The sequence below is a fragment of the Pseudopipra pipra genome, unplaced genomic scaffold, assembly GCF_036250125.1.
Source record: "Pseudopipra pipra isolate bDixPip1 unplaced genomic scaffold, bDixPip1.hap1 HAP1_SCAFFOLD_158, whole genome shotgun sequence".
NCBI lineage: Eukaryota > Metazoa > Chordata > Aves > Passeriformes > Pipridae > Pseudopipra > Pseudopipra pipra.
Window position 1 is genome coordinate 50,693 of NW_026990637.1, and position 26,796 is coordinate 77,488.

The following is a 26,796-nucleotide window of genomic DNA, read 5'->3' on the forward strand; positions in this document are numbered from 1 at the left end:
AAAAAGTTCAATCCTTCATTGCTGATCCTTTCAATACTCAGAGATTACCTACAAGGACAGCTCGAGGGGACCAAACCGTGTCCGTCACCTCACTGTGAGTTGGTTTCAGCCCTGTGAGGCTTCGTACGTCTCCTGCAAAAAAACCCAGAGGAGGCAAGTGTGAGTGCTTAGATACTGCCCAAGAGTTTGCTGCTCCCATGGCAGCTTCTGTCTGACTCCCCTTGACTGTGACCTCTTACAGGCAGGGTCCCTGTCGCGTTGGACTGCACATTAGAAGTCGGTGCATTGCCTGGAAAACAAAAAAACAACTATGTACACAGATTCACCACAAGTACACCACCTGCAAAAGAGCAACTAGTTTTGTCCTGCAGTCACTGCTCACCTTGCTCACCAGGCTCACTTTCCCTCTGGTGCCTGTCGTCTGCTGGGCTGAGGGCTCTGCATCTTAAAAAAAAAATAAAAAAAACAAAACTAAACCACCAAACCATCCAAATGATCAAGTAAACCTAGGCCCAAAAGTCATGTCTAGGCTCTGACCTCACATGACAACCCACCTTCTGACTGTGCTCCTCCAGCCTCTTCTGCTCATCTCTGCTTTACATCCAGTCCCTCTGACACTGCAAAGAAATGAGTAACCAAAGTCAGCCATATACAGAGGGGGACTTTAACTGCTGTTAAATTTCTAACTTGCTGTTCTAATTTCTCCTTAGACAAGCCCTCTGGGGTCCAAAGACAACCTGCACAAACAAACACTGACCTCACTTTAAGGCCCTGCCCTCAGTGCCTGAGCCTATCACAGGGTAACTGGGAAGTCTCCTTTCTACTCCACCTACCCCCAACTCTACACTGCAGGGCAGAGCAGTTCCAGGCCCAACACAAACTCCAAGGACACATTTCCAGACAAGTGCTGTGGTGCAACCAGGAGAGAGAACTCTGAGAAAGGAACGACGCCAAAATGGATGTGCTGCCGCACGAGAAGACGGAGGATACGGCGAGACTGAACGGAGGAGGCTCTGAGGAGCCTGAAAAGACACTCTAACAGAATGGCCTGGGGCAAGAACTGCCTACAAAATTGCTAAGATGGATGGGAGACAAGGCTATGTTCAGAATCTTATTAGATTCTCACAAGTCCCAGGGGGGATGACAAGGGATGACTGCACGGCACAGCCACTGATACAACCTGTAAGGAGGCTGTAAAAGACACCTGACCTGACACTTCTCAGATGCGATTCTGACGCACATCCAAGCTAGCGAGCCAAAGAACGGATGGTATGGGCACTGGGCTGGGCAGTGCAGAGGTTCAAGACCCTAGGAATGATGCCTCAGATAAGAACTTTGAGGACAGAAAGCAAAGATGTGGTGACTGTGAATAGTAAGACACGAAACACAGACTGGACAAAGGACACGACACAGACCTGAACAGCTCTGCCCTGCACATCCTACTCCAGTGATGAAAAGTAAACTGCTCCTCCTATGTGTGTCAAGGGCCTGTTAGGGCAGACCCTTTCTCCTGTGCTCATCTGAAAATCCCTCCCTCCTAAACATAAAACTGGACCCAGCTCTCATCCCCTCTCCAGGTGGGAGTCCTCCACTTATCTTTCCCACAGCTGGGGATGTGAATCCATCTTCAATGTGAAGGAAGGACGCCCGGCTGGCTCAGAGGGTCCTGTGATCCCTGACTCGGTTGCTGTGAGAAAGAAAACAGAAACTGACCCAAGAGTTGGGCAGCACGTGGGAGATAACCCTGCAATTGGCTACTCACCCTCCCCTGAGCTGAGAGGTTCTCGGGCCACTGGCTCTGACCCCAGTCGGAGGCTGCTGCCGTCACCGTGTGCCGTACCTGGGGGAGTGAGAAAAAAAGTTACGGGGTGTTTCTGAAAGTAAGGGAGACCCCAGCACCTACTCCCTACCTCCCCAACTCAACCTCAATGCTCCTCCTTTGCCAAAGGCAGGCTGGATGGCACCTGCAGCTGGAAAAGGTCCAGCCTGAATTGATGACCCTCGTAGTACTAGGAGATTACTCACAAGGACAGATGAAGACCATCAAACCTAACTGGCAGGTGGCTCTCGCCCTCTCAGGCTGCACACATTCTCTGCAAAGTAAAAAAGCCAAAGGCAAATGTACAGACTGAGGTACTGCCTGAAAGGATGGCTTTCCTGGGGTAGCTCCTACCTACCTCTCCTCCACAGTGACCTCTTACCAGCACGGGCCCTGAAGCACTGGACTGTCTGTTAGAAGGTGGCAGAACCCCTGGAAAACACAAGAAACAAAGCATGTGCACAGATTCACCACAACACCTGTAAAAGATCATCTAGTCCTGTCCTGGAGTCAATGTTCACCTTGCTCACAGGTACTCACCTGGATCACCTCCCCTCCGGTGCCTAGAGCCTCCTGGGCCCAGGGCTCTGCAGCTGAAAACAAAGAAAAAACAAACCCAAACAACAAAATCATTAACACACAAGTAAACGTGGAGCTAAAAGCCACATCTTTGTGCTGATGTCAGGTGATGACCCACCTTCTTGCTCTGCTCCTCTGGCCTCTGTTCTGTTCAACTCTGCTTTACACCCTGCCCCTCTGACATGGTAAAGAAACCCTAACCAAAGTCACCCAGATAGATGGGGAGAGCTCAAAGAGTCTCCCTTCTCTTTAGGCAAACCACCCAGGGTCACTGCCTGCAGCCAAAGACTGCAGCTGTAATCGCACAGAATATCTGGGTGAATGAGAGGAAAACTTAAGTGGCACATCTGAAAAGTCAGTGGGTGCCTTCACAGGCATTTAGGGGGCTCCTGGACACTGCTTTCCACCCATACTACTTTCAAAAAACCCCTAGCAATTCCTAAGCTGGCACCCCAGCCCTCCCTCCATCTGTGGGCTGTAACCCCCCCACTGACTACTTGCAATCCTAGGTGTCTGTAGCATCTTCAACACAGAGCAGCTTCACCTGAGGACTGGATAACACTGGTGAAAAAATGCCAAACTGCAGTAGAAATGATCAAGAAATCCCAAAAGATGCAAGGCTCCTAAGGAAAAGAGAAACAGATAACCAATTATAAAAGCAGCTTACCAACACCAAGTTATTAAATTTAAAAACCCTGCATGTGAGTGTAATCCTCTTCATTGCCATATACAGCTCTGCTTCTTTGGATACCAAAGCTGATGCTTTAATAAAGCAGGAATAGCTTGAGAAGTCCCATTAAATGAAAGAAAGGGAGAGCTCTTATCCCATTGAAGCCTGCCTGCTGAATGACTTCCCTGACCAAAGGCTGGGGTTAATATACCCCTGGCCGTGCCCACCTCCCTTCCCTTGAGGCCCCGGGAGAAAGGGAGCAGCCCAATCCAAGACAGTATAAAGGCGCTGGGAGCAGCAGCACCTGGTTTGCATCTCTGACTTAAAATCAGGATAAGTAAAGAGCCTGACAGAGAAAAGGACTCCTAACGTGAGCAGGTATTATAGTTGCTATTAGATTTAGGGTTGGTATTGGATTCGGGTAGGGGCTGGAGCGGAGGGACTGGAGCAGAATGGCGGGAGTTGGAGCGGCGGGGGCTGCGGCGCCGGGAAGGGGAGCGGGGCGGCGGGCGCTGCGGCGCCGGGAAGGGGAGCGGGGCGGCGGGCGCTGCGGCGCCGGGAAGGGGAGCGGGGCGGCGGGCGCTGCGGCGCCGGGAAGGGGAGCGGGGCGGCGGCGGGCGCTGCGGCGCCGGGAAGGGGAGCGGGGCGGCGGGCGCTGCGGCGCCGGGAAGGGGAGCGGGGCGGCGGGGGCTGCGGCGCCGGGAAGGGGAGCGGGGCGGCGGGCGCTGCGGCGCCGGGAAGGGGAGCGGGGCGGCGGGGGCTGGGGCAGCGCGGCGTGGCCACGTCCTACCTGCGGGACAAGGGTGAGCCTGGCGGTACCGGAACGAGGCGCGGAGGGGGCCGCAAGGAGCCCCGGGGCTGCCGGGAAACTTCCAAGGTCTTCCTCCCGTCTGACCTGCATCTTCTCTGCACCCCCACACTCTCCCACCTGTTCACGTGCACTGCTCCCCTCTCCTGCGCTGCGTCCTGGAACAGGGCTCATCCCTCGGCACCTTCCTCGAGCGATAATCCGGGTACATCAGGTGCTTCCCCCAGGCCCTGCGAGATGCTCTCACCATCACTGCTTGAGAGATATCCTGGCAGCGACTGCTCCCCTGCAGAAGCTCCCTATAAAAAGGGCCCCACCGAGCACGGCCCGCCCCTTGTCACCCTCACTGCCCACACCTGGGGCTGTCCCGCCTCTTTGTCAGCCTCACTGCCCACACCTGGGGCTGTCCCGCATGGGAGGGGAGAGAGGGACAGGTGGAGCCACAGGCAAAAGGGCCAGGACAAAAAGCTCTTGCTGGCGGGGAGTACCCAGGCCTCCCCACCTAATCCACCCGAGAGCCAATGGTTGCAGGCTTGCTTGGCTGGGGAGAAGGGCTCTTGGCTTTTGGCAGCTCCAGCTGACAGTGCCACTGCCGTAATGCCGTACGGACAAAGATTCCCCTCAGAGCGAAAGGGCCAGGACAAAAAGCTCTTGCTGGCGGGGAGTACCCAGGCCTCCCCACCTAATCCACCCAAGAGCCAAAGGTTGCAGGCTTGCTTGGCTTTGGAGAAGGGCTCCTGGCTTTTGGCAGCTCCAGCTGCCAGTGCCACTGCCGTAATGGCGTACGGACAAAGATTCCTCTCAGAGCGAAAGGGCCAGGACACAAAGCTTTTGCTGGCGGAGAGTAACCAGGCCTGCCTACCAAATGCATTCAAGGGCCAAAGGTGGCAGGCTTGCTTGGCTGGGGAGAAGGGCTCTTGGCTTTTGGCAGCTCCAGCTGCCAGTGCCACTGCCCAAATGGCGTACGGACAAAGATTCCACCCAGAGCGAAAGGGCGAGGACACAAAGCTCTTGCTGGCGGAGAGTAACCAGACCTGCCTACCAAATCCACCCGAGAACCAAAGGTTGCAGGCTTGCTTGGCTGGGGAGAAGGGCTCTTGGCTTTTGGCAGCTCCAGCTGCCAGTGCCAGTGCCCAAATGGCGTACGGACAAAGATTCCTCTCAGACCGAAAGGGCCAGGACAAAAAGCTCTTGCTGGCAGGGAGTACCCAGGCCTCCCCACCTAATCCACCCAAGAGCCAAAGGTTGCAGGCTTGCTTGGCTGGGGAGAAGGGCTCTTGGCTTTTGGCAGCTCCAGCTGACAGTGCCACTGCCGTAAAAGCGTACGGACAAAGATTCCTCTCAGAGCGAAAGGGCCAGGACAAAAAGCTCTCGCTGGCGGGGAGTACCCAGGCCTCCCCACCTAATCCACTAAAGAGCCAAAGGTTGCAGGCTTGCTTGGCTTTGGAGAAGGGCTCCTGGCTTTTGGCAGCTCCAGCTGCCAGTGCCACTGCCCTAATGGCGTACGGACAAAGATTCCACCCAGAGCGAAAGGGCGAGGACACAAAGCTCTTGCTGGCGGAGAGTAACCAGACCTGCCTACCAAATGCATGCAAGAGCAAAAGGTTGCAGGCTTGCTTGGCTGGGGAGAAGGGCTCTTGGCTTTTAGCAGCTCCAGCTGCCAGTGCCACTGATCAAATGGCGTACGGACAAAGATTCCTCTCAGAGCGAAAGGGCCAGGACAAAAAGCTCTTGCTGGCAGGGAGTACCCAGGCCTCCCCACCTAATCCACCCAAGAGCCAAAGGTTGCAGGCTTGCTTGGCTGGGGAGAAGGGCTCTTGGCTTTTGGCAGCTCCAGCTGCCAGTGCCACTGCCGTAAAGGCGTACGGACAAAGATTCCTCTCAGAGCGAAAGGGCCAGGACAAAAAGCTCTTGCTGGCAGGGAGTACCCAGGCCTCCCCACCTAATCCACCCAAGAGCCAAAGGTTGCAGGCTTGCTTGGCTGGGGAGAAGGGCTCTTGGCTTTTGGCAGCTCCAGCTGCCAGTGCCACTGCCGTAAAGGCGTACGGACAAAGATTGCTCCTCGAGCAAAAAGGTCAGGACACAAAGCTCTTGCTGGCAGGGAGTACCCAGGCCTCCCCACCTAATCCACCCAAGAGCCAAAGGTTGCAGGCTTGCTTGGCTGGGGAGAAGGGCTCTTGGCTTTTGGCAGCTCCAGCTGCCAGTGCCACTGCCCAAATGGCGTACGGATGAAGATTCCACCCAGAGCGAAAGGGCCAGGACAGAAAGCTCTTGCTGGCGGGCAGTACCCAGGCCTCCCCACCTAATCCACCCGAGAGCCAAAGGTTGCAGGCTTGCTTGGCTGGGGAGAAGGGCTCTTGGCTTTTGGCAGCTCCAGCTGCCAGTGCCACTGCCGTAAACGCGTACGGACAAAGATTCCTCTCAGAGCGAAAGGGCCAGGACAAAAAGCTCTTGCTGGCAGGGAGTACCCAGGCCTCCCCACCTAATCCACCCAAGAGCCAAAGGTTGCAGGCTTGCTTGGCTGGGGAGAAGGGCTCTTGGCTTTTGGCAGCTCCAGCTGCCAGTGCCACTGCCGTAATGCAGTACGGACAAAGATTCCTCTCAGAGCGAAAGGGCCAGGACAAAAAGCTCTTGCTGGCGGGGAGTACCCAGGCCTCCCCACCTAATCCACCCAAGAGCCAAAGGTTGTAGGCTTGCTTGGCTGGGGAGAAGGGCTCTTGGCTTTTGGCAGCTCCAGCTGCCAGTGCCACTGACCAAATGGCGTACGGACGAAGATTCCTCTCAGAGCGAAAGGGCCAGGACAAAAAGCTCTTGCTGGCGGAGAGTACCCAGGCCTCCCCACCTAATCCACCCAAGAGCCAAAGGTTGCAGGCTTGCTTGGCTGGGGAGAAGGGCTCTTGGCTTTTGGCAGCTCCAGCTGCCAGTGCCACTGCCGTAAAGGCGTACGGACAAAGATTCCTCTCAGAGCGAAAGGGCCAGGACAAAAAGCTCTTGCTGGCAGGGAGTACCCAGGCCTCCCCACCTAATCCACCCAAGAGCCAAAGGTTGCAGGCTTGCTTGGCTGGGGAGAAGGGCTCTTGGCTTTTGGCAGCTCCAGCTGCCAGTGCCACTGCCGTAATGCCGTACGGACAAAGATTCCTCTCAGAGCGAAAGGGCCAGGACAAAAAGCTCTTGGTGGCGGGGAGTACCCAGGCCTCCCCACCTAATCCACCCGAGAGCCAAAGGTTGTAGGCTTGCTTGGCTGGGGAGAAGGGCTCTTGGCTTTTGGCAGCTCCAGCTGCCAGTGCCACTGCCGTAAAGGCGTACGGACAAAGATTGCTCCTCGAGCAAAAAGGTCAGGACACAAAGCTCTTGCTGGCAGGGAGTACCCAGGCCTCCCCACCTAATCCACCCAAGAGCCAAAGGTTGCAGGCTTGCTTGGCTGGGGAGAAGGGCTCTTGGCTTTTGGCAGCTCCAGCTGCCAGTGCCACTGCCGTAAAAGCGTACGGACAAAGATTCCTCTCAGAGCGAAAGGGCCAGGACAAAAAGCTCTTGCTGGCAGGGAGTACCCAGGCCTCCCCACCTAATCCACCCGAGAGCCAAAGGTTGTAGGCTTGCTTGGCTGGGGAGAAGGGCTCCTGGCTTTTGGCAGCTCCAGCTGCCAGTGCCACTGCCCTAATGGCGTACGGACAAAGATTCCTCTCAGAGCGAAAGGGCCAGGACAAAAAGCTCTTGCTGGCAGGGAGTACCCAGGCCTCCCCACCTAATCCACCCAAGAGCCAAAGGTTGCAGGCTTGCTTGGCTGGGGAGAAGGGCTCTTGGCTTTTGGCAGCTCCAGCTGCCAGTGCCACTGCCGTAAAGGCGTACGGACAAAGATTCCTCTCAGAGCGAAAGGGCCAGGACAAAAAGCTCTTGCTGGCAGGGAGTACCCAGGCCTCCCCACCTAATCCACCCAAGAGCCAAAGGTTGCAGGCTTGCTTGGCTGGGGAGAAGGGCTCTTGGCCTTTGGCAGCTCCAGCTGCCAGTGCCACTGCCGTAAAGGCGTACGGACAAAGATTCCTCTCATAGCGAAAGGGCCAGGACAAAAAGCTCTTGCTGGCAGGGAGTACCCAGGCCTCCCCACCTAATCCACCCAAGAGCCAAAGGTTGCAGGCTTGCTTGGCTGGGGAGAAGGGCTCTTGGCTTTTGGCAGCTCCAGCTGCCAGTGCCACTGCCCAAATGGCGTACGGATGAAGATTCCACCCAGAGCGAAAGGGCCAGGACAGAAAGCTCTTGCTGGCGGGGAGTACCCAGGCCTCCCCACCTAATCCACCCGAGAGCCAAAGGTTGCAGGCTTGCTTGGCTGGGGAGAAGGGCTCTTGGCTTTTGGCAGCTCCAGCTGCCAGTGCCACTGCCCAAATGGCGTACGGACAAAGATTCCTCTCAGAGCGAAAGGGCCAGGACAAAAAGCTCTTGCTGGCAGGGAGTACCCAGGCCTCCCCACCTAATCCACCCAAGAGCCAAAGGTTGCAGGCTTGCTTGGCTGGGGAGAAGGGCTCTTGGCTTTTGGCAGCTCCAGCTGCCAGTGCCACTGCCGTAAAGGCGTACGGACAAAGATTCCTCTCAGAGCGAAAGGGCCAGGACAAAAAGCTCTTGCTGGCAGGGAGTACCCAGGCCTCCCCACCTAATCCACCCAAGAGCCAAAGGTTGCAGGCTTGCTTGGCTGGGGAGAAGGGCTCTTGGCTTTTGGCAGCTCCAGCTGCCAGTGCCACTGCCGTAAAGGCGTACGGACAAAGATTCCTCTCAGAGCGAAAGGGCCAGGACAAAAAGCTCTTGCTGGCAGGGAGTACCCAGGCCTCCCCACCTAATCCACCCGAGAGCCAAAGGTTGCAGGCTTGCTTGGCTGGGGAGAAGGGCTCTTGGCTTTTGGCAGCTCCAGCTGCCAGTGCCACTGCCGTAAAAGCGTACGGACAAAGATTCCTCTCAGAGCGAAAGGGCCAGGACAAAAAGCCCTTGCTGGCGGAGAGTAACCAGGCCTGCCTACCAAATGCATGCAAGAGCCAAAGGTTGCAGGCTTGCTTGGCTGGGGAGAGGGGCTCTTGGCTTTTGGCAGCTCCAGCTGCCAGTGCCAGTGCCCAAATGGCGTACGGATGAAGATTCCACCCAGAGCGAAAGGGCCAGGACACAAAGCTCTTGCTGGCGGGGAGTACCCAGGCCTCCCCACCTAATCCACCTGAGAGCCAAAGGTTGCAGGCTTGCTTGGCTGGGGAGAAGGGCTCTTGGCTTTTGACAGCTCCAGCTGCCAGTGCCACTGATCAAATGGCGTACGGACAAAGATTCCTCTCAGAGCGAAAGGGCCAGGACAAAAAGCTCTTGGTGGCGGGGAGTACCCAGGCCTCCCCACCTAATCCACCCAAGAGCCAAAGGTTGCAGGCTTGCTTGGCTGGGGAGAAGGGCTCCTGGCTTTTGGCAGCTCCAGCTGCCAGTGCCACTGCCCTAATGGCGTACGGACAAAGATTCCTCTCAGAGCGAAAGGGCCAGGACAAAAAGCTCTTGCTGGCAGGGAGTACCCAGGCCTCCCCACCTAATCCACCCAAGAGCCAAAGGCTGCAGGCTTGCTTGGCTGGGGAGAAGGGCTCTTGGCTTTTGGCAGCTCCAGCTGCCAGTGCCACTGCCGTAAAGGCGTACGGACAAAGATTCCTCTCAGAGCGAAAGGGCCAGGACAAAAAGCTCTTGCTGGCGGGGAGTACCCAGGCCTCCCCACCTAATCCACCCAAGAGCCAAAGGTTGCAGGCTTGCTTGGCTGGGGAGAAGGGCTCCTGGCTTTTGGCAGCTCCAGCTGCCAGTGCCACTGCCGTAAAGGCGTACGGACAAAGATTCCTCTCAGAGCGAAAGGGCCAGGACAAAAAGCTCTTGCTGGCAGGGAGTACCCAGGCCTCCCCACCTAATCCACCCAAGAGCCAAAGGTTGCAGGCTTGCTTGGCTGGGGAGAAGGGCTCTTGGCTTTTGGCAGCTCCAGCTGACAGTGCCACTGCCGTAAAGGCGTACGGACAAAGATTCCTCTCAGAGCGAAAGGGCCAGGACAAAAAGCTCTTGCTGGCAGGGAGTACCCAGGCCTCCCCACCTAATCCACCCAAGAGCCAAAGGTTGCAGGCTTGCTTGGCTGGGGAGAAGGGCTCTTGGCTTTTGGCAGCTCCAGCTGCCAGTGCCACTGCCGTAAAGGCGTACGGACAAAGATTGCTCCTCGAGCAAAAAGGTCAGGACACAAAGCTCTTGCTGGCAGGGAGTACCCAGGCCTCCCCACCTAATCCACCCAAGAGCCAAAGGTTGCAGGCTTGCTTGGCTGGGGAGAAGGGCTCTTGGCTTTTGGCAGCTCCAGCTGCCAGTGCCACTGCCCAAATGGCGTACGGATGAAGATTCCACTCAGAGCGAAAGGGCCAGGACAGAAAGCTCTTGCTGGCGGGGAGTACCCAGGCCTCCCCACCTAATCCACCCAAGAGCCAAAGGTTGCAGGCTTGCTTGGCTGGGGAGAAGGGCTCTTGGCTTTTGGCAGCTCCAGCTGCCAGTGCCACTGCCCAAATGGCGTACGGACAAAGATTCCTCTCAGAGCGAAAGGGCCAGGACAAAAAGCTCTTGCTGGCAGGGAGTACCCAGGCCTCCCCACCTAATCCACCCAAGAGCCAAAGGTTGCAGGCTTGCTTGGCTGGGGAGAAGGGCTCTTGGCTTTTGGCAGCTCCACCTGCCAGTGCCACTGCCGTAAAGGCGTACGGACAAAGATTCCTCTCAGAGCGAAAGGGCCAGGACAAAAAGCTCTTGCTGGCAGGGAGTACCCAGGCCTCCCCACCTAATCCACCCAGGAGCCAAAGGTTGCAGGCTTGCTTGGCTGGGGAGAAGGGCTCTTGGCTTTTGGCAGCTCCAGCTGCCAGTGCCACTGCCCAAATGGCGTACGGATGAAGATTCCACCCAGAGCGAAAGGGCCAGGACAGAAAGCTCTTGCTGGCGGGGAGTACCCAGGCCTCCCCACCTAATCCACCCGAGAGCCAAAGGTTGCAGGCTTGCTTGGCTGGGGAGAAGGGCTCTTGGCTTTTGGCAGCTCCAGCTGCCAGTGCCACTGACCAAATGGCGTACGGACAAAGATTCCTCTCAGAGCGAAAGGGCCAGGACAAAAAGCTCTTGCTGGCAGGGAGTACCCAGGCCTCCCCACCTAATCCACCCAAGAGCCAAAGGTTGCAGGCTTGCTTGGCTGGGGAGAAGGGCTCTTGGCTTTTGGCAGCTCCAGCTGCCAGTGCCACTGCCGTAAAGGCGTACGGACAAAGATTCCTCTCAGAGCGAAAGGGCCAGGACAAAAAGCTCTTGCTGGCAGGGAGTACCCAGGCATCCCCACCTAATCCACCCGAGAGCCAAAGGTTGCAGGCTTGCTTGGCTGGGGAGAAGGGCTCTTGGCTTTTGGCAGCTCCAGCTGCCAGTGCCACTGCCGTAAAAGCGTACGGACAAAGATTCCTCTCAGAGCGAAAGGGCCAGGACAAAAAGCCCTTGCTGGCGGAGAGTAACCAGGCCTGCCTACCAAATGCATGCAAGAGCCAAAGGTTGCAGGCTTGCTTGGCTGGGGAGAGGGGCTCTTGGCTTTTGGCAGCTCCAGCTGCCAGTGCCAGTGCCCAAAGGGCGTACGGATGAAGATTCCACCCAGAGCGAAAGGGCCAGGACACAAAGCTCTTGTTGGCGGGGAGTACCCAGGCCTCCCCACCTAATCCACCTGAGAGCCAAAGGTTGCAGGCTTGCTTGGCTGGGGAGAAGGGCTCTTGGCTTTTGGCAGCTCCAGCTGCCAGTGCCACTGATCAAATGGCGTACGGACAAAGATTCCTCTCAGAGCGAAAGGGCCAGGACAAAAAGCTCTTGGTGGCGGGGAGTACCCAGGCCTCCCCACCTAATCCACCCAAGAGCCAAAGGTTGTAGGCTTGCTTGGCTGGGGAGAAGGGCTCTCGGCTTTTGGCAGCTCCAGCTGCCAGTGCCACTGCCGTAAAGGCGTACGGACAAAGATTGCTCCTCGAGCAAAAAGGTCAGGACACAAAGCTCTTGCTGGCAGGGAGTACCCAGGCCTCCCCACCTAATCCACCCAAGAGCCAAAGGTTGCAGGCTTGCTTGGCTGGGGAGAAGGGCTCTTGGCTTTTGGCAGCTCCAGCTGCCAGTGCCAGTGCCCAAATGGCGTACGGATGAAGATTCCACCCAGAGCGAAAGGGCCAGGACAGAAAGCTCTTGCTGGCGGGGAGTACCCAGGCCTCCCCACCTAATCCACCCGAGAGCCAAAGGTTGCAGGCTTGCTTGGCTGGGGAGAAGGGCTCTTAGCTTTTGGCAGCTCCAGCTGCCAGTGCCACTGCCCAAATGGCGTACGGACAAAGATTCCTCTCAGAGCGAAAGGGCCAGGACAAAAAGCTCTTGCTGGCAGGGAGTACCCAGGCCTCCCCACCTAATCCACCCAAGAGCCAAAGTTTGCAGGCTTGCTTGGCTGGGGAGAAGGGCTCTTGGCTTTTGGCAGCTCCAGCTGCCAGTGCCACTGCCGTAAAGGCGTACGGACAAAGATTCCTCTCAGAGCGAAAGGGCCAGGACAAAAAGCTCTTGCTGGCAGGGAGTACCCAGGCCTCCCCACCTAATCCACCCGAGAGCCAAAGGTTGCAGGCTTGCTTGGCTGGGGAGAAGGGCTCTTGGCTTTTGGCAGCTCCAGCTGCCAGTGCCACTGCCGTAATGCCGTACAGACAAAGATTCCTCTCAGAGCGAAAGGGCCAGGACAAAAAGCTCTTGGTGGCGGGGAGTACCCAGGCCTCCCCACCTAATCCACCCGAGAGCCAAAGGTTGTAGGCTTGCTTGGCTGGGGAGAAGGGCTCTTGGCTTTTGGGAGCTCCAGCTGCCAGTGCCACTGCCGTAAAGGCGTACGGACAAAGATTGCTCCTCGAGCAAAAAGGTCAGGACACAAAGCTCTTGCTCGCAGGGAGTACCCAGGCCTCCCCACCTAATCCACCCAAGAGCCAAAGGTTGCAGGCTTGCTTGGCTGGGGAGAAGGGCTCTTGGCTTTTGGCAGCTCCAGCTGCCAGTGCTAGTGCCCAAATGGCGTACGGATGAAGATTCCACCCAGAGCGAAAGGGCCAGGACACAAAGCTCTTGCTGGCGGGGAGTACCCAGGCCTCCCCACCTAATCCACCCGAGAGCCAAAGGTTGCAGGCTTGCTTGGCTGGAGAGAAGGGCTCTTAGCTTTTGGCAGCTCCAGCTGCCAGTGCCACTGCCCAAATGGCGTACGGACAAAGATTCCTCTCAGAGCGAAAGGGCCAGGACACAAAGCTCTTGCTGGCAGGGAGTACCCAGGCCTCCCCACCTAATCCACCCAAGAGCCAAAGGTTGCAGGCTTGCTTGGCTGGGGAGAAGGGCTCTTGGCTTTTGGCAGCTCCAGCTGCCAGTGCCACTTCCGTAAAGGCGTACGGACAAAGATTGCTCCTCGAGCAAAAAGGTCAGGACACAAAGCTCTTGCTGGCAGGGAGTACCCAGGCCTCCCCACCTAATCCACCCAAGAGCCAAAGGTTGCAGGCTTGCTTGGCTGGGGAGAAGGGCTCTTGGCTTTTGGCAGCTCCAGCTGCCAGTGCCACTGCCGTAAAGGCGTACGGACAAAGATTCCTCTCAGAGCGAAAGGGCCAGGACAAAAAGCTCTTGCTGGCAGGGAGTACCCAGGCCTCCCCACCTAATCCACCCAAGAGCCAAAGGTTGCAGGCTTGCTTGGCTGGGGAGAAGGGCTCTTGGCTTTTGGCAGCTCCAGCTGCCAGTGCCAGTGCCCAAATGGCGTACGGATGAAGATTCCACCCAGAGCGAAAGGGCCAGGACAGAAAGCTCTTGCTGGCAGGGAGTACCCAGGCCTCCCCACCTAATCCACCCGAGAGCCAAAGGTTGCAGGCTTGCTTGGCTGGGGAGAAGGGCTCTTAGCTTTTGGCAGCTCCAGCTGCCAGTGCCACTGCCCAAATGGCGTACGGACAAAGATTCCTCTCAGAGCGAAAGGGCCAGGACAAAAAGCTCTTGCTGGCAGGGAGTACCCAGGCCTCCCCACCTAATCCACCCGAGAGCCAAAGGTTGCAGGCTTGCTTGGCTGGGGAGAAGGGCTCTTGGCTTTTGGCAGCTCCAGCTGCCAGTGCCACTGCCGTAAAAGCGTACGGACAAAGATTCCTCTCAGAGCGAAAGGGCCAGGACAAAAAGCCCTTGCTGGCGGAGAGTAACCAGGCCTGCCTACCAAATGCATGCAAGAGCCAAAGGTTGCAGGCTTGCTTGGCTGGGGAGAGGGGCTCTTGGCTTTTGGCAGCTCCAGCTGCCAGTGCCAGTGCCCAAATGGCGTACGGATGAAGATTCCACCCAGAGCGAAAGGGCCAGGACACAAAGCTCTTGGTGGCGGGGAGTACCCAGGCCTCCCCACCTAACCCACCTGAGAGCCAAAGGTTGCAGGCTTGCTTGGCTGGGGAGAAGGGCTCTTGGCTTTTGGCAGCTCCAGCTGCCAGTGCCAGTGCCCAAATGGCGTACGGATGAAGATTCCACCCAGAGCGAAAGGGCCAGGACAAAAAGCTCTTGGTGGCGGGGAGTACCCAGGCCTCCCCACCTAATCCACCCGAGAGCCAAAGGTTGTAGGCTTGCTTGGCTGGGGAGAAGGGCTCTTGGCTTTTGGCAGCTCCAGCTGCCAGTGCCACTGCCGTAAAGGCGTACGGACAAAGATTGCTCCTCGAGCAAAAAGGTCAGGACAAAAAGCTCTTGCTCGCAGGGAGTACCCAGGCCTCCCCACCTAATCCACCCAAGAGCCAAAGGTTGCAGGCTTGCTTGGCTGGGGAGAAGGGCTCTTGGCTTTTGGCAGCTCCAGCTGCCAGTGCCAGTGCCCAAATGGCGTACGGATGAAGATTCCTCTCAGAGCGAAAGGGCCAGGACAAAAAGCTCTTGCTGGCAGGGAGTACCCAGGCCTCCCCACCTAATCCACCTGAGAGCCAAAGGTTGCAGGCTTGCTTGGCTGGGGAGAAGGGCTCTTGGCTTTTGGCAGCTCCAGCTGCCAGTGCCACTGCCGTAATGGCGTACGGACAAAGATTCCTCTCAGAGCGAAAGGGCCAGGACAAAAAGCTCTTGCTGGCGCGGAGTACCCAGGCCTCCCCACCTAATCCACCCAAGAGCCAAAGGTTGTAGGCTTGCTTGGCTGGGGAGAAGGGCTCTCGGCTTTTGGCAGCTCCAGCTGCCAGTGCCACTGCCCTAATGGCGTACGGACAAAGATTCCTCTCAGAGCGAAAGGGCCAGGACAAAAAGCTCTTGCTGGCAGGGAGTACCCAGGCCTCCCCACCTAATCCACCCAAGAGCCAAAGGTTGCAGGCTTGCTTGGCTGGGGAGAAGGGCTCTTGGCTTTTGGCAGCTCCAGCTGCCAGTGCCACTGCCGTAAAGGCGTACAGACAAAGATTGCTCCTCGAGCAAAAAGGTCAGGACACAAAGCTCTTGCTGGCAGGGAGTACCCAGGCCTCCCCACCTAATCCACCCAAGAGCCAAAGGTTGCAGGCTTGCTTGGCTGGGGAGAAGGGCTCTTGGCTTTTGGCAGCTCCAGCTGCCAGTGCCACTGCCCAAATGGCGTACGGATGAAGATTCCACCCAGAGCGAAAGGGCCAGGACAGAAAGCTCTTGCTGGCGGGGAGTACCCAGGCCTCCCCACCTAATCCACCCGAGAGCCAAAGGTTGCAGGCTTGCTTGGCTGGGGAGAAGGGCTCTTGGCTTTTGGCAGCTCCAGCTGCCAGTGCCACTGCCCAAATGGCGTACGGACAAAGATTCCTCTCAGAGCGAAAGGGCCAGGACAAAAAGCTCTTGCTGGCAGGGAGTACCCAGGCCTCCCCACCTAATCCACCCAAGAGCCAAAGGTTGCAGGCTTGCTTGGCTGGGGAGAAGGGCTCTTGGCTTTTGGCAGCTCCAGCTGCCAGTGCCACTGCCCAAATGGCGTACGGATGAAGATTCCACCCAGAGCGAAAGGGCCAGGACAGAAAGCTCTTGCTGGCGGGGAGTACCCAGGCCTCCCCACCTAATCCACCCGAGAGCCAAAGGTTGCAGGCTTGCTTGGCTGGGGAGAAGGGCTCTTGGCTTTTGGCAGCTCCAGCTGCCAGTGCCACTGCCCAAATGGCGTACGGATGAAGATTCCTCTCAGAGCGAAAGGGCCAGGACAAATAGCTCTTGGTGGCGGGGAGTACCCAGGCCTCCCCACCTAATCCACCCAAGAGCCAAAGGTTGTAGGCTTGCTTGGCTGGGTAGAAGGGCTCCTGGATTTTGGCAGCTCCAGCTGACAGTGCCACTGCCCTAATGGCGTACGGACAAAGATTCCACCCAGAGCGAAAGGGCCAGGACAAAAAGCTCTTGCTGGCAGGGAGTACCCAGGCCTCCCCACCTAATCCACCCAAGAGCCAAAGGTTGTAGGCTTGCTTGGCTGGGGAGAAGGGCTCTTGGCTTTTGGCAGATCCAGCTGCCAGTGCCACTGCCGTAAAGGCGTACGGACAAAGATTCCTCTCAGAGCGAAAGGGCCAGGACAAAAAGCTCTTGCTGGCAGGGAGTACCCAGGCCTCCCCACCTAATCCACCCAAGAGCCAAAGGTTGCAGGCTTGCTTGGCTGGGGAGAAGGGCTCTTGGCTTTTGGCAGCTCCAGCTGCCAGTGCCACTGCCGTAAAGGCGTACGGACAAAGATTGCTCCTCGAGCAAAAAGGTCAGGACACAAAGCTCTTGCTGGCAGGGAGTACCCAGGCCTCCCCACCTAATCCACCCAAGAGCCAAAGGTTGCAGGCTTGCTTGGCTGGGGAGAAGGGCTCTTGGCTTTTGGCAGCTCCAGCTGCCAGTGCCAGTGCCCAAATGGCGTACGGATGAAGATTCCACCCAGAGCGAAAGGGCCAGGACAGAAAGCTCTTGCTGGCAGGGAGTACCCAGGCCTCCCCACCTAATCCACCCGAGAGCCAAAGGTTGCAGGCTTGCTTGGCTGGGGAGAAGGGCTCTTAGCTTTTGGCAGCTCCAGCTGCCAGTGCCACTGCCCAAATGGTGTACGGACAAAGATTCCTCTCAGAGCGAAAGGGCCAGGACAAAAAGCTCTTGCTGGCAGGGAGTACCCAGGCCTCCCCACCTAATCCACCCAAGAGCCAAAGGTTGCAGGCTTGCTTGGCTGGGGAGAAGGGCTCTTGGCTTTTGGCAGCTCCAGCTGCCAGTGCCACTGCCGTAAAGGCGTACGGACAAAGATTCCTCTCAGAGCGAAAGGGCCAGGACAAAAAGCTCTTGCTGGCAGGGAGTACCCAGGCCTCCCCACCTAATCCACCCAAGAGCCAAAGGTTGCAGGCTTGCTTGGCTGGGGAGAAGGGCTCTTGGCTTTTGGCAGCTCCAGCTGCCAGTGCCACTGCCGTAAAGGCGTACGGACAAAGATTGCTCCTCGAGCAAAAAGGTCAGGACACAAAGCTCTTGCTGGCAGGGAGTACCCAGGCCTCCCCACCTAATCCACCCAAGAGCCAAATGTTGCAGGCTTGCTTGGCTGGGGAGAAGGGCTCTTGGCTTTTGGCAGCTCCAGCTGCCAGTGCCAGTGCCCAAATGGCGTACTGATGAAGATTCCACCCAGAGCGAAAGGGCCAGGACAGAAAGCTCTTGCTGGCGGGGAGTACCCAGGCCTCCCCACCTAATCCACCCAAGAGCCAAAGGTTGCAGGCTTGCTTGGCTGGGGAGAAGGGCTCTTAGCTTTTGGCAGCTCCAGCTGCCAGTGCCACTGCCCAAATGGCGTACGGACAAAGATTCCTCTCAGAGCGAAAGGGCCAGGACAAAAAGCTCTTGCTGGCAGGGAGTACCCAGGCCTCCCCACCTAATCCACCCAAGAGCCAAAGGTTGCAGGCTTGCTTGGCTGGGGAGAAGGGCTCTTGGCTTTTGGCAGCTCCAGCTGCCAGTGCCACTGCCGTAAAGGCGTACGGACAAAGATTCCTCTCAGAGCGAAAGGGCCAGGACAAAAAGCTCTTGCTGGCAGGGAGTACCCAGGCCTCCCCACCTAATCCACCCAAGAGCCAAAGGTTGCAGGCTTGCTTGGCTGGGGAGAAGGGCTCTTGGCTTTTGGCAGCTCCAGCTGCCAGTGCCACTGCCGTAAAGGCGTACGGACAAAGATTGCTCCTCGAGCAAAAAGGTCAGGACACAAAGCTCTTGCTGGCAGGGAGTACCCAGGCCTCCCCACCTAATCCACCTGAGAGCCAAAGGTTGCAGGCTTGCTTGGCTGGGGAGAAGGGCTCTTGGCTTTTGGCAGCTCCAGCTGCCAGTGCCACTGCCCAAATGGCGTACGGATGAAGATTCCACCCAGAGCGAAAGGGCCAGGACAAAAAGCTCTTGGTGGCGGGGAGTACCCAGGCCTCCCCACCTAATCCACCTGAGAGCCAAAGGTTGCAGGCTTGCTTGGCTGGGGAGAAGGGCTCTTGGCTTTTGGCAGCTCCAGCTGCCAGTGCCACTGATCAAATGGCGTACAGACAAAGATTCCTCTCAGAGCGAAAGGGCCAGGACAAAAAGCTCTTGCTGGCAGGGAGTACCCAGGCCTCCCCACCTAACCCACCCAAGAGCCAAAGGTTGCAGGCTTGCTTGGCTGGGGAGAAGGGCTCTTGGCTTTTGGCAGCTCCAGCTGCCAGTGCCACTGCCGTAATGCCGTACGGACAAAGATTCCTCTCAGAGCGAAAGGGCCAGGACAAAAAGATCTTGGTGGCGGGGAGTACCCAGGCCTCCCCACCTAATCCACCCGAGAGCCAAAGGTTGTAGGCTTGCTTGGCTGGGGAGAAGGGCTCTTGGCTTTTGGCAGCTCCAGCTGCCAGTGCCACTGCCGTAAAGGCGTACGGACAAAGATTGCTCCTCGAGCAAAAAGGTCAGGACACAAAGCTCTTGCTCGCAGGGAGTACCCAGGCCTCCCCACCTAATCCACCCAAGAGCCAAAGGTTGCAGGCTTGCTTGGCTGGGGAGAAGGGCTCTTGGCTTTTGGCAGCTCCAGCTGCCAGTGCCAGTGCCCAAATGGCGTACGGATGAAGATTCCACCCAGAGCGAAAGGGCCAGGACAAAAAGCTCTTGCTGGCAGGGAGTACCCAGGCCTCCCCACCTAATCCACCTGAGAGCCAAAGGTTGCAGGCTTGCTTGGCTGGGGAGAAGGGCTCTTGGCTTTTGGCAGCTCCAGCTGCCAGTGCCACTGCCGTAATGGCGTACGGACAAAGATTCCTCTCAGAGCGAAAGGGCCAGGACAAAAAGCTCTTGGTGGCGCGGAAGTACCCAGGCCTCCCCACCTAATCCACCCAAGAGCCAAAGGTTGTAGGCTTGCTTGGCTGGGGAGAAGGCTCTCGGCTTTTGGCAGCTCCAGCTGCCAGTGCCACTGCCCTAATGGCGTACGGACAAAGATTCCTCTCAGAGCGAAAGGGCCAGGACAAAATGCTCTTGCTGGCAGGGAGTACCCAGGCCTCCCCACCTAATCCACCCAAGAGCCAAAGGTTGCAGGCTTGCTTGGCTGGGGAGAAGGGCTCTTGGCTTTTGGCAGCTCCAGCTGCCAGTGCCACTGCCGTAAAGGCGTACAGACAAAGATTGCTCCTCGAGCAAAAAGGTCAGGACACAAAGCTCTTGCTGGCAGGGAGTACCCAGGCCTCCCCACCTAATCCACCCAAGAGCCAAAGGTTGCAGGCTTGCTTGGCTGGGGAGAAGGGCTCTTGGCTTTTGGCAGCTCCAGCTGCCAGTGCCACTGCCCAAATGGCGTACGGATGAAGATTCCACCCAGAGCGAAAGGGCCAGGACAGAAAGCTCTTGCTGGCGGGGAGTACCCAGGCCTCCCCACCTAATCCACCCGAGAGCCAAAGGTTGCAGGCTTGCTTGGCTGGGGAGAAGGGCTCTTGGCTTTTGGCAGCTCCAGCTGCCAGTGCCACTGCCGTAAAGGCGTACGGACAAAGATTCCTCTCAGAGCGAAAGGGCCAGGACAAAAAGCTCTTGCTGGCAGGGAGTACCCAGGCCTCCCCACCTAATCCACCCAAGAGCCAAAGGTTGCAGGCTTGCTTGGCTGGGGAGAAGGGCTCTTGGCTTTTGGCAGCTCCAGCTGCCAGTGCCACTGCCGTAAAGGCGTACGGACAAAGATTGCTCCTCGAGCAAAAAGGTCAGGACACAAAGCTCTTGCTGGCAGGGAGTACCCAGGCCTCCCCACCTAATCCACCCAAGAGCAAATGTTGCAGGCTTGCTTGGCTGGGGAGAAGGGCTCTTGGCTTTTGGCAGCTCCAGCTGCCAGTGCCAGTGCCCAAATGGCGTACTGATGAAGATTCCACCCAGAGCGAAAGGGCCAGGACAGAAAGCTCTTGCTGGCGGGGAGTACCCAGGCCTCCCCACCTAATCCACCCGAGAGCCAAAGGTTGCAGGCTTGCTTGGCTGGGGAGAAGGGCTCTTAGCTTTTGGCAGCTCCAGCTGCCAGTGCCACTGCCCAAATGGCGTACGGACAAAGATTCCTCTCAGAGCGAAAGGGCCAGGACAAAAAGCTCTTGCTGGCAGGGAGTACCCAGGCCTCCCCACCTAATCCACCCAAGAGCCAAAGGTTGCAGGCTTGCTTGGCTGGGGAGAAGGGCTCTTGGCTTTTGGCAGCTCCAGCTGCCAGTGCCACTGCCGTAAAGGCGTACGGACAAAGATTCCTCTCAGAGCGAAAGGGCCAGGACAAAAAGCTCTTGCTGGCAGGGAGTACCCAGGCCTCCCCACCTAATCCACCCAAGAGCCAAAGGTTGCAGGCTTGCTTGGCTGGGGAGAAGGGCTCTTGGCTTTTGGCAGCTCCAGCTGCCAGTGCCACTGCCGTAAAGGCGTACGGACAAAGATTGCTCCTCGAGCAAAAAGGTCAGGACACAAAGCTCTTGCTGGCAGGGAGTACCCAGGCCTCCCCACCTAATCCACCTGAGAGCCAAAGGTTGCAGGCTTGCTTGGCTGGGGAGAAGGGCTCTTGGCTTTTGGCAGCTCCAGCTGCCAGTGCCACTGCCCAAATGGCGTACGGATGAAGATTCCACCCAGAGCGAAAGGGCCAGGACAAAAAGCTCTTGGTGGCGGGGAGTACCCAGGCCTCCCCACCTAATCCACCTGAGAGCCAAAGGTTGCAGGCTTGCTTGGCTGGGGAGAAGGGCTCTTGGCTTTTGGCAGCTCCAGCTGCCAGTGCCACTGATCAAATGGCGTACAGACAAAGATTCCTCTCAGAGCGAAAGGGCCAGGACAAAAAGCTCTTGCTGGCAGGGAGTACCCAGGCCTCCCCACCTAACCCACCCAAGAGCCAAAGGTTGCAGGCTTGCTTGGCTGGGGAGAAGGGCTCTTGGCTTTTGGCAGCTCCAGCTGCCAGTGCCACTGCCGTAATGCCGTACGGACAAAGATTCCTCTCAGAGCGAAAGGGCCAGGACAAAAAGATCTTGGTGGCGGGGAGTACCCAGGCCTCCCCACCTAATCCACCCGAGAGCCAAAGGTTGTAGGCTTGCTTGGCTGGGGAGAAGGGCTCTTGGCTTTTGGCAGCTCCAGCTGCCAGTGCCACTGCCGTAAAGGCGTACGGACAAAGATTGCTCCTCGAGCAAAAAGGTCAGGACACAAAGCTCTTGCTCGCAGGGAGTACCCAGGCCTCCCCACCTAATCCACCCAAGAGCCAAAGGTTGCAGGCTTGCTTGGCTGGGGAGAAGGGCTCTTGGCTTTTGGCAGCTCCAGCTGCCAGTGCCAGTGCCCAAATGGCGTACGGATGAAGATTCCACCCAGAGCGAAAGGGCCAGGACAAAAAGCTCTTGCTGGCAGGGAGTACCCAGGCCTCCCCACCTAATCCACCTGAGAGCCAAAGGTTGCAGGCTTGCTTGGCTGGGAGAAGGGCTCTTGGCTTTTGGCAGCTCCAGCTGCCAGTGCCACTGCCGTAATGGCGTACGGACAAAGATTCCTCTCAGAGCGAAAGGGCCAGGACAAAAAGCTCTTGGTGGCGCGGAGTACCCAGGCCTCCCCACCTAATCCACCCAAGAGCCAAAGGTTGTAGGCTTGCTTGGCTGGGGAGAAGGGCTCTCGGCTTTTGGCAGCTCCAGCTGCCAGTGCCACTGCCCTAATGGCGTACGGACAAAGATTCCTCTCAGAGCGAAAGGGCCAGGACAAAATGCTCTTGCTGGCAGGGAGTACCCAGGCCTCCCCACCTAATCCACCCAAGAGCCAAAGGTTGCAGGCTTGCTTGGCTGGGGAGAAGGGCTCTTGGCTTTTGGCAGCTCCAGCTGCCAGTGCCACTGCCGTAAAGGCGTACAGACAAAGATTGCTCCTCGAGCAAAAAGGTCAGGACACAAAGCTCTTGCTGGCAGGGAGTACCCAGGCCTCCCCACCTAATCCACCCAAGAGCCAAAGGTTGCAGGCTTGCTTGGCTGGGGAGAAGGGCTCTTGGCTTTTGGCAGCTCCAGCTGCCAGTGCCACTGCCCAAATGGCGTACGGATGAAGATTCCACCCAGAGCGAAAGGGCCAGGACAGAAAGCTCTTGCTGGCGGGGAGTACCCAGGCCTCCCCACCTAATCCACCCGAGAGCCAAAGGTTGCAGGCTTGCTTGGCTGGGGAGAAGGGCTCTTGGCTTTTGGCAGCTCCAGCTGCCAGTGCCACTGCCGTAAAGGCGTACGGACAAAGATTCCTCTCAGAGCGAAAGGGCCAGGACAAAAAGCTCTTGCTGGCAGGGAGTACCCAGGCGTCCCCACCTAATCCACCCAAGAGCCAAAGGTTGCAGGCTTGCTTGGCTGGGGAGAAGGGCTCTTGGCTTTTGGCAGCTCCAGCTGCCAGTGCCACTGCCCAAATGGCGTACGGATGAAGATTCCACCCAGAGCGAAAGGGCCAGGACAGAAAGCTCTTGCTGGCGGGGAGTAACCAGGCCTCCCCACCTAATCCACCCGAGAGCCAAAGGTTGCAGGCTTGCTTGGCTGGGGAGAAGGGCTCTTGGCTTTTGGCAGCTCCAGCTGCCAGTGCCACTGCCCCAAATGGCGTACGGATGAAGATTCCTCTCAGAGCGAAAGGGCCAGGACAAATAGCTCTTGGTGGCGGGAGTACCCAGGCCTCCCCACCTAATCCACCCAAGAGCCAAAGGTTGTAGGCTTGCTTGGCTGGGTAGAAGGGCTCCTGGATTTTGGCAGCTCCAGCTGCCAGTGCCACTGCCCTAATGGCGTACGGACAAAGATTCCTCTCAGAGCGAAAGGGCAGGACAAAAAGCTCTTGCTGGCAGGGAGTACCCAGGCCTCCCCACCTAATCCACCCAAGAGCCAAAGGTTGTAGGCTTGCTTGGCTGGGGAGAAGGGCTCTTGGCTTTTGGCAGAATCCAGCTGCCAGTGCCACTGCCGTAAAGGCGTACGGACAAAGATTCCTCTCAGAGCGAAAGGGCCAGGACAAAAAGCTCTTGCTGGCAGGGAGTACCCAGGCCTCCCCACCTAATCCACCCAAGAGCCAAAGGTTGCAGGCTTGCTTGGCTGGGGAGAAGGGCTCTTGGCTTTTGGCAGCTCCAGCTGCCAGTGCCACTGCCGTAAAGGCGTACGGACAAAGATTGCTCCTCGAGCAAAAAGGTCAGGACACAAAGCTCTTGCTGGCAGGGAGTACCCAGGCCTCCCCACCTAATCCACCCAAGAGCCAAAGGTTGCAGGCTTGCTTGGCTGGGGAGAAGGGCTCTTGGCTTTTGGCAGCTCCAGCTGCCAGTGCCACTGCCGTAAAGGCGTACGGACAAAGATTCCTCTCAGAGCGAAAGGGCCAGGACAAAAAGCTCTTGCTGGCAGGGAGTACCCAGGCCTCCCCACCTAATCCACCCAAGAGCCAAAGGTTGCAGGCTTGCTTGGCTGGGGAGAAGGGCTCTTGGCTTTTGGCAGCTCCAGCTGCCAGTGCCACTGCCCAAATGGCGTACGGATGAAGATTCCACCCAGAGCGAAAGGGCCAGGACAGAAAGCTCTTGCTGGCGGGGAGTACCCAGGCCTCCCCACCTAATCCACCCGAGAGCCAAAGGTTGCAGGCTTGCTTGGCTGGGGAGAAGGGCTCTTGGCTTTTGGCAGCTCCAGCTGCCAGTGCCACTGCCCAAATGGCGTACGGATGAAGATTCCTCTCAGAGCGAAAGGGCCAGGACAAATAGCTCTTGGTGGCGGGGAGTACCCAGGCCTCCCCACCTAATCCACCCAAGAGCCAAAGGTTGTAGGCTTGCTTGGCTGGGTAGAAGGGCTCCTGGATTTTGGCAGCTCCAGCTGCCAGTGCCACTGCCCTAATGGCGTACGGACAAAGATTCCTCTCAGAGCGAAAGGGCCAGGACAAAAAGCTCTTGCTGGCAGGGAGTACCCAGGCCTCCCCACCTAATCCACCCAAGAGCCAAAGGTTGTAGGCTTGCTTGGCTGGGGAGAAGGGCTCTTGGCTTTTGGCAGATCCAGCTGCCAGTGCCACTGCCGTAAAGGCGTACGGACAAAGATTCCTCTCAGAGCGAAAGGGCCAGGACAAAAAGCTCTTGCTGGCAGGGAGTACCCAGGCATCCCCACCTAATCCACCCGAGAGCCAAAGGTTAAGCCTAATTTGTGGTATACTTAGAGCTTTCCAGGAATTTCCTGTAGCTTACGTAGTTACACTGTAAATATTATTGTATAACCCCTAAGAAAATTTTAAATGTTTATAAAGATATTATAACAATAAGAGCATTTTGTAATGCTACTTAAGGCTTTGCAGAATGGCAAAATCAAATATATTTAAACTTCTAAAATCCCAAGAATTATAAAGTGAAAATGTCTCAAACTAAGTAGTAAAGAATCAAGTTTATATCAGACTAATCTCCTGACAGCTCATCTTTCTGCACATGCTTTGGCATGGCTGTTCTGTTCCACTGAACAGTTGGTTGGTTTGCTCTACATCTCAGTTACCTCTAGTCCATTGTTCCCAAAGTTCAGTCTTTCTACTTCTTCAATTGCAATTTCACAAAAACAATTTTCTGCAAGTTTTTTTTTTCATTACCGTATTCAGTACTTGTCTCATTATAGACAACTCTCATGGCCTATAACTGCATATGGCCATTGTTACTAACTGTTGAGAGGAGTGTTAATCCTACCACTGCTCTGGATCTGCATATAATTATATGACCACAATGTGAAATGAATTAATGCACAGATCTTAAAATATTCATAGGAAATAAGAATCTATTTGAAACTGTGATAGCAGTTTTCATAAATGATATGAAAAGATGAAGAATTGAAAATCAACTTCCATGTCACAGCCTGTACTGCTGTAATGCCTCATATTGTTACTGCATTGAGGACTACTGCCAGGTCATTACTCAGCAGAAGAAGTAGAAGGCAATGATGCAATAGTCTATATTGATAAATTCCATTCTAAATTCAATCACAACACCAATCACATTACATGCCAACATCCACTGTCATTATCTGACATTGTTCTACATGTATCTAAAACCAAATTACCACACTTCTAAAAACTGAAGGGCTAATAAGGTGCCATCACCTATTTAAAGCTATAGATCTCCAGTAGCCTTGTGAAAATCCAGACCCTTAGAGCACACTAATTTTGTAGCAGGGATGCTGTATCCTACCAGGATAGAGAACACCAGAGGTAATGCAAAATACATGACCCTATGGGACCAGATAGGATGCATTTGAATGTGATAAGAGAGCTGATCAATGTTATTGTCATGCCTTTCTCCATCATTTCTGAAACATCGTGGTGATGGGGACTCCTGGGGATGGGGAAAGAAAAAACATTATACTAGTCTTGGAGAAGGGCAAGAAAGAGGATTCCTGAATCTACAAGTGGATCAGTCTCCCCTTAGTCTCCCTGGCAAGTGAAGTTCCCTGGACACATATTTGCCCCCAGGGCAAATTTGGAAGTCACTTCTAAGCACATGCAGTACAAAATGATGGTTCAGAACAGTCAATATGGATTTACCAGGGTGAAATATTGCCTGATCCCAGTGAAGAGAGAAGCACTTTTGTGGATAAGGGGCACACAACATACAGATTGTTTACCATGACAATACTGAGGTCTTTGTCACTGTCTTCCACACTGTCTGTATAGTCAGACTGGTGAGATGCAAATGAGTTGGATACTAGAGGTATCATGAAGACAATAAATAAATATTTTAAAACTCAAACGGGACAAAAAGAAACAAAAAAACCCACACAGTAACTAGCTGTTTGGAGAACACATTAAAAAATGTTTCTTGATATTTCTTTGCCTTAGCCCTAGATTTGGGGAATATGCTCCAAAACAATGAAATTTTACTTGCCTCCCCAAGAGTAACTTTAAGTGTACTGTCAGCCTTTTATCACACAGCCTCTGTTCTGCCTGTTTCTAAAATTTTATTAGTATAAGAAAATCAATTTATAAAATGTACCTTTACAAAGTGTTATTTGTATTTTAATGTGTTATTAAACTGTACCACTGCATTTTCTGAATACTTAATACAACACATAACCATTACACAAAGGTTTCACCTCAAGAAACACTTGAGTCTTGATTTATAACTTATTTTTCTAGATGCTTGAGTATTGAAATATACAAGTCTTCATCTTAACTAATAAGTAAAATAGCACCAGCCAAATACTTCATACGAACCTCTTAACCAGTTAAGTATTTAATATTGTAAAAAAAAAGAAATTGAAAATTCAGCTATTGAAATATCCTAATTGCTTTTAAATAACAGAGTCAAAAGCTTAAAATAAAAACCTCAATTTGCAGGAATGGAAACCAAGCCATAAAAAATGGGGCTAAATCAGCAAAGTAAACTAAAAGATAAACATACACAGCAAGTCAACAAAATGCTCAATCTCATCAAGTTACAAAACACAATGAGCCATTTTGAAAAGCAGTACTGGTAATTGAGACATGTTGATCAATCAGTAAGCTATGTAATCAAGTCATAAAGCTGTAAAAAACACACAACTACTTAAGAAAGTTCTACCAGAGAAAAACAAA

The 26,796-nt window shown here is 55.6% G+C and overlaps 1 long non-coding RNA gene across 1 annotated transcript; it reads right to left on the reverse strand.

Moving 5' to 3' along the window:
- Nucleotides 1–699: 699 nt before the first annotated feature.
- On the reverse strand, nucleotides 700–2,415 carry LOC135408057 (uncharacterized). Its single transcript, XR_010427207.1, has 3 exons — nucleotides 2,360–2,415; nucleotides 1,763–2,251; nucleotides 700–1,687 (listed from the first exon to the last, which is right to left on the reverse strand). It is a non-coding gene; the product is annotated as an uncharacterized LOC135408057 (long non-coding RNA).
- Nucleotides 2,416–26,796: the final 24,381 nt, after the last annotated feature.